This window comes from Oncorhynchus keta, unplaced genomic scaffold (genome assembly GCF_023373465.1).
Source record: "Oncorhynchus keta strain PuntledgeMale-10-30-2019 unplaced genomic scaffold, Oket_V2 Un_scaffold_4110_pilon_pilon, whole genome shotgun sequence".
Taxonomy (NCBI): domain Eukaryota; kingdom Metazoa; phylum Chordata; class Actinopteri; order Salmoniformes; family Salmonidae; genus Oncorhynchus; species Oncorhynchus keta.
Genome location: NW_026290932.1, coordinates 130,001 through 140,000, shown reverse-complemented (window position 1 = coordinate 140,000; position 10,000 = coordinate 130,001). Strand labels below are relative to the sequence as shown.

The window sequence follows — 10,000 nt, the reverse complement described above, 5'->3', positions numbered from 1 at the left end:
TTTTAGCAATTACATTTACCTTGGATACATAAGTCTATTTAGAACCAAATACTTTTAGACTTTTACTCAAGTAGTATTTTTTAACTTGAACTTTTACTTGAGTCATTTTCTATTTAGTTATCTAGACATTTACTCAAGTAGTATTTTTTAACTTGAACTTTTACTTGAGTCATTTTCTATTTAGTTATCTAGACATTTACTCAAGTAGTATTTTTTAACTTGAACTTTTACTTGAGTCATTTTCTATTTAGTTATCTAGACATTTACTCAAGTAGTATTTTTTAACTTGAACTTTTACTTGAGTCATTTTCTATTTAGGTATCTAGACATTTACTCAAGTAGTATTTTTTAACAGAGAACTTTAACTTGAGTCATTTTCTATTTAGTTATCTAGACATTTACTCAAGTAGTATTTTTTAACTTGAACTTTAACTTGAGTCATTTTCTATTTAGTTATCTAGACATTTACTCAAGTAGTATTTTTTAACTTGAACTTTTACTTGAGTCATTTTCTATTTAGGTATCTAGACATTTACTCAAGTAGTATTTTTTAACTTGAACTTTTACTTGAGTCATTTTCTATTTAGTTATCCAGACATTTACTCAAGTAGTATTTTTTAACTTGAACTTTTACTTGAGTCATTTTCTATTTAGTTATCTAGACATTTACTCAAGTAGTATTTTTTAACTTGAACTTTTACTTGAGTCATTTTCTATTTAGTTATCTAGACATTTACTCAAGTAGTATTTTTTAACTTGAACTTTTACTTGAGTCATTTTCTATTTAGTTATCTAGACATTTACTCAAGTAGTATTTTTTAACTTGAACTTTTACTTGAGTCATTTTCTATTTAGTTATCTAGACATTTACTCAAGTAGTATTTTTTAACTTGAACTTTTACTTGAGTCATTTTCTATTTAGGTATCTAGACATTTACTCAAGTAGTATTTTTTAACTTGAACTTTTACTTGAGTCATTTTCTATTTAGGTATCTAGACATTTACTCAAGTAGTATTTTTTGGGTACCTTTTTTCTCGCCACCACTGGGTTTTTAAACAATACTTTGTGTGTCAACCAAAGTTCCAGAACATTAACCTTTAAACTCTAGACATCACAAATTCCAGAAAACATTGAAATATAGAATATTACCTGATATCGCTCACTCGCAACATTGACTGATATAATGACGTTTCATATGTTGTATGTATTCATATATAAACTACTGTGCCCAATGCATCCCAATAACTCCAAAGGTTGCTGAGTCAGGATAAATTGCTGATGGGATATTCACATATATGGCACACTGCTGCCCTCTGCTGTTCGTTCTATTACATTACAATGATGTAAGATTCATTTGTGGAACAAGAGACGTCAAATGACTCCTATGTATCTGGAGAAACTAAACATACAAGCAGTGTAAGTGTTCTCCCATTGAATCCACGCCTAGCTACCTGGCTCGGCTGCACCTGTAGCTCGTCTGTGAAAGCATTGTGGAAAGCATTGGGGATTAGAAACAGGTGCAGCATGGGCGTGTTGCTCGACATGACCACCAGGGGTCACTGTGGTGGCGACTCCTACTCGGACCAATCAGAACGGGGCTCTGGGTCGTTACCAGGGAAACCAGGAAGTTGAAAAATCGGAACGATTTTTTTACAGGAACCAAGTCTACTGTTATTATCCGTTATCTGGTTAAAATAACTTACAATTTAAGATGAAACTAGTATAACTCAATCGGTGGTAGCTTTTGATATTTAATGATTTGGTATTTTTTGTTGAATCGTGGTATAGTGACTGTTACAGTAGAGGTTAATACCGCGGTCAGCTACAGAGCTAACAGATCACAACCTCCAGACATAAAGAAAAAGCTCCTAATCAATCAACTGATCCTGGTACAGTTAGCTAACGTTACCTTTCGCTTGCTTTCAGATGAGCTAGCAAATAGCAATTAGCTTGCTGGCCTAAAACAAATCGTACGGGGTTTGTGTTGATTTGGAAGCTAGGAAGCTTAACTAGCGAGCCCCTCATGGCATAGACTTTTACGCCCTACTGACTTACATTCCCCTGGAGGAGGAGGGTCGGCTGATTGCCTCTGTGTGGTGTGCAGCCAGCTAGTTAAAAACAATGGCTGGCATTCATGCTGACTGAAGCAAGACATGGGACCCTGCTGCTGGACTTTAGCTGAATCCCCTGGAGGAAAGACAACGGCGGACCTGCCTTGTCGTGATCCGACTCTGAGATGATTTGGTTAAGAAGAACAGCCCTCAGCAGCAGCAGCAGCAGCGTCCCCAGTCGATTCAACCCGCACTGAAAAGGTGAGTCACTCAGTCACAACCTACAATTACTACCAGCTTCCCTTTTATAACGGGATGGTGCTTTTGTTCTTCTGTCTACAATTAAGATAATGGTGCTGATATGGAAGGCTTGCTAGCCAGCTAGCTACAGTACAGAGTTAATGATGGTGATATGGAAGGCATGCTAGCTACAGTACAGAGATAATGATGCTGATATGGTAGGCATGCTAGCTACAGTACAGAGATAATGATGCTGATATGGTAGGCATGCTAGCCATCTAGCTACAGTACAGAGATAATGATGCTGATATGGAAGGCATGCTACTACAGTACAGAGATAATGATGCTGATATGGTAGGCATGCTAGCCATCTAGCTACAGTACAGAGATAATGATGCTGATATGGTAGGCATGCTAGCTACAGTACAGAGATAATGATGCTGATATGGAAGGCTTGCTAGCCAGCTAGCTACAGTACAGAGATAATGATGCTGATATGGAAGGCTTGCTAGCCATCTAGCTACAGTACAGAGATAATGATGCTGATATGGAAGGCATGCTAGCCATCTAGCTACAGTACAGAGATAATGATGCTGATATGGTAGGCATGCTAGCTACAGTACAGAGATAATGATGCTGATATGGTAGGCATGCTAGCTACAGTACAGAGATAATGATGGTGATATGGAAGGCATGCTAGCTACAGTACACAGAGATAATGATAGTGATATGGTAGGCATGCTAGCTACAGTACAGAGATAATGATGGTGATATGGAAGGCATGCTAGCTATCTAGTACAGTACAGAGATAATGATGCTGATATGGTAGGCATGCTAGCTACAGTACAGAGATAATGATATGGTAGGGTGCTAGCTACAGTACAGAGATAATGATGGTGATATGGAAGGCATGCTAGCTACAGTACAGAGATAATGATGCTGATATGGAAGGCATGCTAGCCAGAGATAATAAATGGTGATATGTACAGAGATAATGATAGTGATATGGTAGGCATGATGGTGATATGGAAGGCATGCTACAGTACAGAGATAATATGATGCTAGCTACAGTACAGAGGTGATATGGAGGCATGCTAGCTACAGTACAGAGATAATGATGGTGATATGGAAGGCATGCTAGCTACAGTACAGAGATAATGATGCTGATATGGAAGGCATGCTAGCTACAGTACAGAGACCATGCTGATATGGAAGGCATGCTACAGTACAGACAGAGACAATAATGATGGTGATATGGTAGGCATGCTAGCTACAGTACAGAGATAATGATGGTGATATGGAAGGCATGCTAGCTGTCAGAGATAATGATAGTGATATGGCCATGCTAGCTACAGTACAGAGATAATGATGGTGATATGGTGGCATGCTAGCTACAGTACAGAGATAATGATAGTGATATGGTAGGCATGCTAGCTACAGTACAGAGATAATGATGCTGATATGGTAGGCATGCTAGCTACAGTACAGAGATAATGATGCTGATATGGTAGGCATGCTAGCTACAGTACAGAGATAATGATGGTGATATGGAAGGCATGCTAGCTACAGTACAGAGATAATGATAGTGATATGGTAGGCATGCTAGCTACAGTACAGAGATAATGATGGTGATATGGTAGGCTTGCTAGCTACAGTACAGAGACAATGATGCTGATATGGTAGGCTTGCTAGCTACAGTACAGAGATAATGATGCTGATATGGTAGGCTTGCTAGCTACAGTACAGAGATAATGATGCTGATATGGTAGGCTTGCTAGCTTTGTACAGAGATAATGATGCTGATATGGTAGGCTTGCTAGCTACAGTACAGAGATAATGATGCTGATATGGTAGGCTGCTAGCCATCTATGCTAGGCAGTACAGTAGATAATGATGCTGATATGGAAGGCATGCTAGCCATCTAGCTACAGTACAGAGATAATGATGCTGATATGGAAGGCATGCTAGCCATCTAGCTACAGTACAGAGATAATGATTGATATGGAAGGCATGCTAGCCATCTAGCTACAGTACAGAGATAATGATGGTGATATGGAAGGCATGCTAGCCATCTAGCTACAGTACAGAGATAATGATGCTGATATGGTAGGCATGCTAGCCATCTAGCTACAGTACAGAGACAATGATTCTGATATGGTAGGCATGCTAGCCAGCTAGCTACAGTACAGAGATAATGATGCTGATATGGAAGGCATGCTAGCCATCTAGCTACAGTACAGAGATAATGATGCTGATATGGTAGGCATGCTAGCCATCTAGCTACAGTACAGAGATAATGATGGTGATATGGAAGGCATGCTAGCTACAGTACAGAGATAATGATAGTGATATGGTAGGCATGCTAGCTACAGTACAGAGATAATGATGCTGATATGGAAGGCATGCTAGCTACAGTACAGAGACAATGATGGTGATATGGAAGGCTTGCTAGCTACAGTACAGAGACAATGATGCTGATATGGTAGGCTTGCTAGCTACAGTACAGAGATAATGATGCTGATATGGTAGGCTTGCTAGCTACAGTACAGAGATAATGATGCTGATATGGTAGGCATGCTAGCTACAGTACAGAGATAATGATGGTGATATGGTAGGCTTGCTAGCTACAGTACAGAGATAATGATGCTGATATGGTAGGCTTGCTAGCTACAGTACAGAGATAATGATGCTGATATGGAAGGCATGCTAGCTACAGTACAGAGATAATGATGGTGATATGGTAGGCTTGCTAGCTACAGTACAGAGATAATGATGCTGATATGGTAGGCTTGCTAGCTACAGTACAGAGATAATGATGCTGATATGGTAGGCTTGCTAGCTACAGTACAGAGATAATGATGCTGATATGGAAGGCATGCTAGCTACAGTACAGAGATAATGATGCTGATATGGAAGGCTTGCTAGCCAGCTAGCTACAGTACAAAGTAATGATGAGCTGACAGGTTTCAGAAACACCCTGCCTGCACACAAACATTTAGTGTTTTAGTGTTAGCTGGTAACCATGTAGGTACAGTACAGCCCTCACCTGAATAGGTACTGACCTGTAACCAAAACGATGGAAAATGGTCTTCCTTAATTACCTCCTTCAAAATGGGCATCATTGACATGGATGATACTGCAAGTTAATGTCAATAACACTGTAGCTAATAACAATGTTATATGATATGTGAATAATGCAACAATGACCAGAATGCTGATGCTTTGCTCTCCCTCTCCCTCCCTCCCTCCCTCCCTCCCTCCCTCCCTCCCTCCCTCCCTCCCTCCCTCCCTCCCTCCCTCCCCTCCCTCCCTCCCTGTCTGTCTGTCTGTCTGTCCTGTCTGTCTGTCTGTCTGTCTGTCTGTCTGTCTGTCTGTCTGTCTCCTCCCTCCCTCCCTCCCTCCCTCCCTCCCTCCCTCCCTCCCTGTCTGTCTGTCTGTCTGTCTGTCTGTCTGTCTGTCTGTCTGTCTGTCTGTCTGTCTGTCTGTCTGTCTGTCTGTCTGTCTCCAGTCCCTCCCTCCCTCCCTCCCTCCCTCCCTCCCTCCCTCCCTCCCTCCCTCCCTCTCTCTCTCTCTCTCTCTCTCTCTCTGTCTCTCTCCCTCCCTGTCCCTCCCTCCCTCCCTCCCTCCCTCCCTCCCTCCCTCCCTCTCTGTCTGTCTGTCTGTCTGTCTCCCTCCTCCCTCCCCTCCTCCCTCCTCTCCCCCTCCCTCCCTCCCTCCCTCCCTCCCTCCCTCCCTCCCTCCCTCCCTCCCTCCCTCCCCTCCCTCCCTCCCTCCCTCCCTCCTCCCTCCCTCCCTCTCTCTGTCTCTCTCTCTGTCTCCCTCCCTCCCTCCCTCCCTCCTCCCTCCCTCCCTCCCTCCCTCCCTCCCTCCCTCCCTCCCTCCCTCCCTCCCTCCCTCCCTCCCTCTCTCTCTCTCTCTCTCCCTCCCTCCCTCCCTCCCTCCCTCCAGAAGGTGCCCCTCCCGTATGGACGTGTGCTAAACCCAACCCCAACCGTACGGCCCCAGTGAGTGAGGCTGGGCCCCGGCGGGACCTGCCTCTGTGCTCCAGGACCAACGGGTGGAGCTGGCCTCCACACCCCTTCCAGCTCCTGGCATGGCTCCTCTACCTCTTCTTCGCTGTCACCGGGTTTGGAGTGTTTGTCCCCTTGCTTCCCTCCCACTGGATCCCTGCTGGCTACATCGTATCCTCTCAGTCAATCCATGTATATGATCGATCGCAATCTGAATGTGGGGTGGGACTCGTTGTAATGGGTTCAAAGGTTTTGCTCAGAGTGACAGTGTTGTGGTGATGGCCTCAGAAACACATATAATAACAGCCTAGTGGTCAAATCAATGGTTCAATCAAGTAGGCTTATCTACAGGGTTGGGGTCAGTTCAATTTCAACTGTTCTCAACTAAAAGGGGTCAGTTCAATTTCAACTGTTCTTAACTAAAAGGGGTCAGTTCAATTTCAACTGTTCTCAACTAAAAGGGGTCAGTTCAATTTCAACTGTTCAACTAAAAAGGGGTCAGTTCAATTTAATCTGTTCTCAACTTAAAGGGGTCAGTTCATTTTCAACTGTTCTCAACTAAAAGGGGTCAGTTCATTTTCAACTGTTCTCAACTAAAAGGGGTCGGTTCATTTTCAACTGTTCTCAGCTTAAAAGGGGTCAGTTCATTTTCAACTGTTCTCAGCTTAAAAAGGGGTCAGTTCATTTTCAACTGTTCTCAACTAAAAGGGGTCAGTTCATTTTCAACTGTTCTCAGCTTAAAAAGGGGTCAGTTCAATTTGATCTGTTCTCAACTAAAAGGGGTCAGATCATTTTCAACTGTTCTGACAGACTGTACATACAGCATCCTGACATGACGGAGTAGACTGAACCTAACCCTACTTTTACTGACAGACTGTACATACAGCATCCTGACATGATGGAATAGACTGAACCTAACCCTACTGTTACTGACAGACTGTACATACAGCATCCTGACATGATGGAGTAGACTGAACCTAACCCTACTGTTACTGACAGACTGTACATACAGATCCTGACAGACTGTACATACAGCATCCTCATGATGGAGTAGACTGAACCTAACCCTACTGTTACTGACAGACTGTACATACAGCATCCTGACATGATGGAGTAGACTGAACCTAACCCTACTGTTACTGACAGACTGTACATACAGCATCCTGACATGACGGAGTAGACTGAACCTAACCCTACTGTTACTGACAGACTGTACATAATGCATCCTGACATGATGGAGTAGACTGAACCTAACCCTACTGTTACTGACAGACTGTACATACAGCATCCTGACATGATGGAGTAGACTGAACCTAACCCTACTGTTACTGACAGACTGTACATACAGCATCCTGACATGGCGGAGTAGACTGAACCTAACCCTACTGTTACTGACAGACTGTACATACTGCATCCTGACATGATGGAGTAGACTGAACCTAACCCTACTGTTACTGACAGACTGTACATACAGCATCCTGACATGACGGAGTAGACTGAACCTAACCCTACTGTTACTGACAGACTGTACATACAGCATCCTGACATGATGGAGTAGACTGAACCTAACCCTACTGTTACTGACAGACTGTACATACAGCATCCTGACATGATGGAGTAGACTGAACCTAACCCTACTGTTACTGACAGACTGTACATACAGCATCCTGACATGATGGAGTAGACTGAACCTAACCCTACTGTTACTGACAGACTGTACACACAGCATCCTGACATGACGGAGTAGACTGAACCTAACCCTACTGTTACTGACAGACTGTACATACAGCATCCTGACATGATGGAGTAGACTGAACCTAACCCTACTGTTACTGACAGACTGTACATACAGCATCCTGACATGATGGAGTAGACTGAACCTAACCCTACTGTTACTGACAGACTGTACATACAGCATCCTGACATGATGGAGTAGACTGAACCTAACCCTACTGTTACTGACAGACTGTACATACTGCATCCTGACATGATGGAGTAGACTGAACCTAACCCTACTGTTACTGACAGACTGTACATACAGACAGCATCCTGACATGACGGAGTAGACTGAACCTAACCCTACTGTTACTGACAGACTGTACATACTGCATCCTGACATGACGGAGTAGACTGAACCTAACCCTACTGTTACTGACAGACTGTACATACTGCATCCTGACATGATGGAGTAGACTGAACCTAACCCTACTGTTACTGACAGACTGTACATACAGCATCCTGACATGATGGAGTAGACTGAACCTAACCCTACTGTTACTGACAGACTGTACATACAGCATCCTGACATGATGGAGTAGACTGAACCTAACCCTACTGTTACTGACAGACTGTACATACAGCATCCTGACATGATGGAGTAGACTGAACCTAACCCTACTGTTACTGACAGACTGTACATACAGCATCCTGACATGATGGAGTAGACTGAACCTAACCCTACTGTTACTGACAGACTGTACATACAGCATCCTGACATGACGGAGTAGAGTGAACCTAACCCTACTGTTACTGACAGACTGTACATACAGCATCCTGACATGACGGAGTAGACTGAACCTAACCCTACTGTTACTGACAGACTGTACATAATGCATCCTGACATGATGGAGTAGACTGAACCTAACCCTACTGTTACTGACAGACTGTACATACAGCATCCTGACATGATGGAGTAGACTGAACCTAACCCTACTGTTACTGACAGACTGTACATACAGCATCCTGACATGGCGGAGTAGACTGAACCTAACCCTACTGTTACTGACAGACTGTACATACAGCATCCTGACATGACGGAGTAGACTGAACCTAACCCTACTGTTACTGACAGACTGTACATACAGCATCCTGACATGATGGAGTAGACTGAACCTAACCCTACTGTTACTGACAGACTGTACATACTGCATCCTGACATGATGGAGTAGACTGAACCTAACCCTACTGTTACTGACAGACTGTACATACAGCATCCTGACATGACGGAGTAGACTGAACCTAACCCTACTGTTACTGACAGACTGTACATACAGCATCCTGACATGACGGAGTAGACTGAACCTAACCCTACTGTTACTGACAGACTGTACATACAGCATCCTGACATGATGGAGTAGACTGAACCTAACCCTACTGTTACTGACAGACTGTACATACAGCATCCTGACATGATGGAGTAGACTGAACCTAACCCTACTGTTACTGACAGACTGTACATACAGCATCCTGACATGATGGAGTAGACTGAACCTAACCCTACTGTTACTGACAGACTGTACATACAGCATCCTGACATGACGGAGTAGACTGAACCTAACCCTACTGTTACTGACAGACTGTACATACAGCATCCTGACATGATGGAGTAGACTGAACCTAACCCTACTGTTACTGACAGACTGTACATACAGCATCCTGACATGATGGAGTAGACTGAACCTAACCCTACTGTTACTGACAGACTGTACATACAGCATCCTGACATGACGGAGTAGACTGAACCTAACCCTACTGTTACTGACAGACTGTACATACAGCATCCTGACATGACGGAGTAGACTGAACCTAACCCTACTGTTACTGACAGACTGTACATATGGAGTAGACTGAACCTAACCCTACTGTTACTGACAGACTGCACATACAGCATCCTGACATGATGGAGTAGACTGAACCTA

General features: G+C 43.4%; 1 protein-coding gene and 1 long non-coding RNA gene across 7 annotated transcripts in view; one reads left to right on the top strand and one right to left on the bottom strand.

The window, feature by feature from the left end:
- Positions 1-1,628: 1,628 nt before the first annotated feature.
- The window catches only part of LOC127928799 (palmitoyltransferase ZDHHC1-like), an 86,953-nt gene continuing 78,581 nt past the window's right edge, over positions 1,629-10,000 (top strand). The window contains 2 exon segments of the mRNA XM_052516147.1: positions 1,629-2,313; positions 6,241-6,473. The gene's annotated coding sequence lies outside the window, so the exon portion shown is untranslated.
- LOC127928802 (uncharacterized) overlaps positions 7,123-10,000 on the bottom strand; it is a 3,682-nt gene continuing 804 nt past the window's right edge. The window contains exons 1-5 of one of the 6 annotated variants that reach the window (XR_008132250.1): positions 9,762-9,897; positions 9,573-9,635; positions 9,069-9,383; positions 7,679-7,804; positions 7,459-7,489 (exon numbers count right to left, since the gene is read on the bottom strand). This is a non-coding gene — a long non-coding RNA (uncharacterized LOC127928802). The other 5 variants (XR_008132248.1, XR_008132249.1, XR_008132251.1 and 2 more) reach the window with 5 other exon arrangements.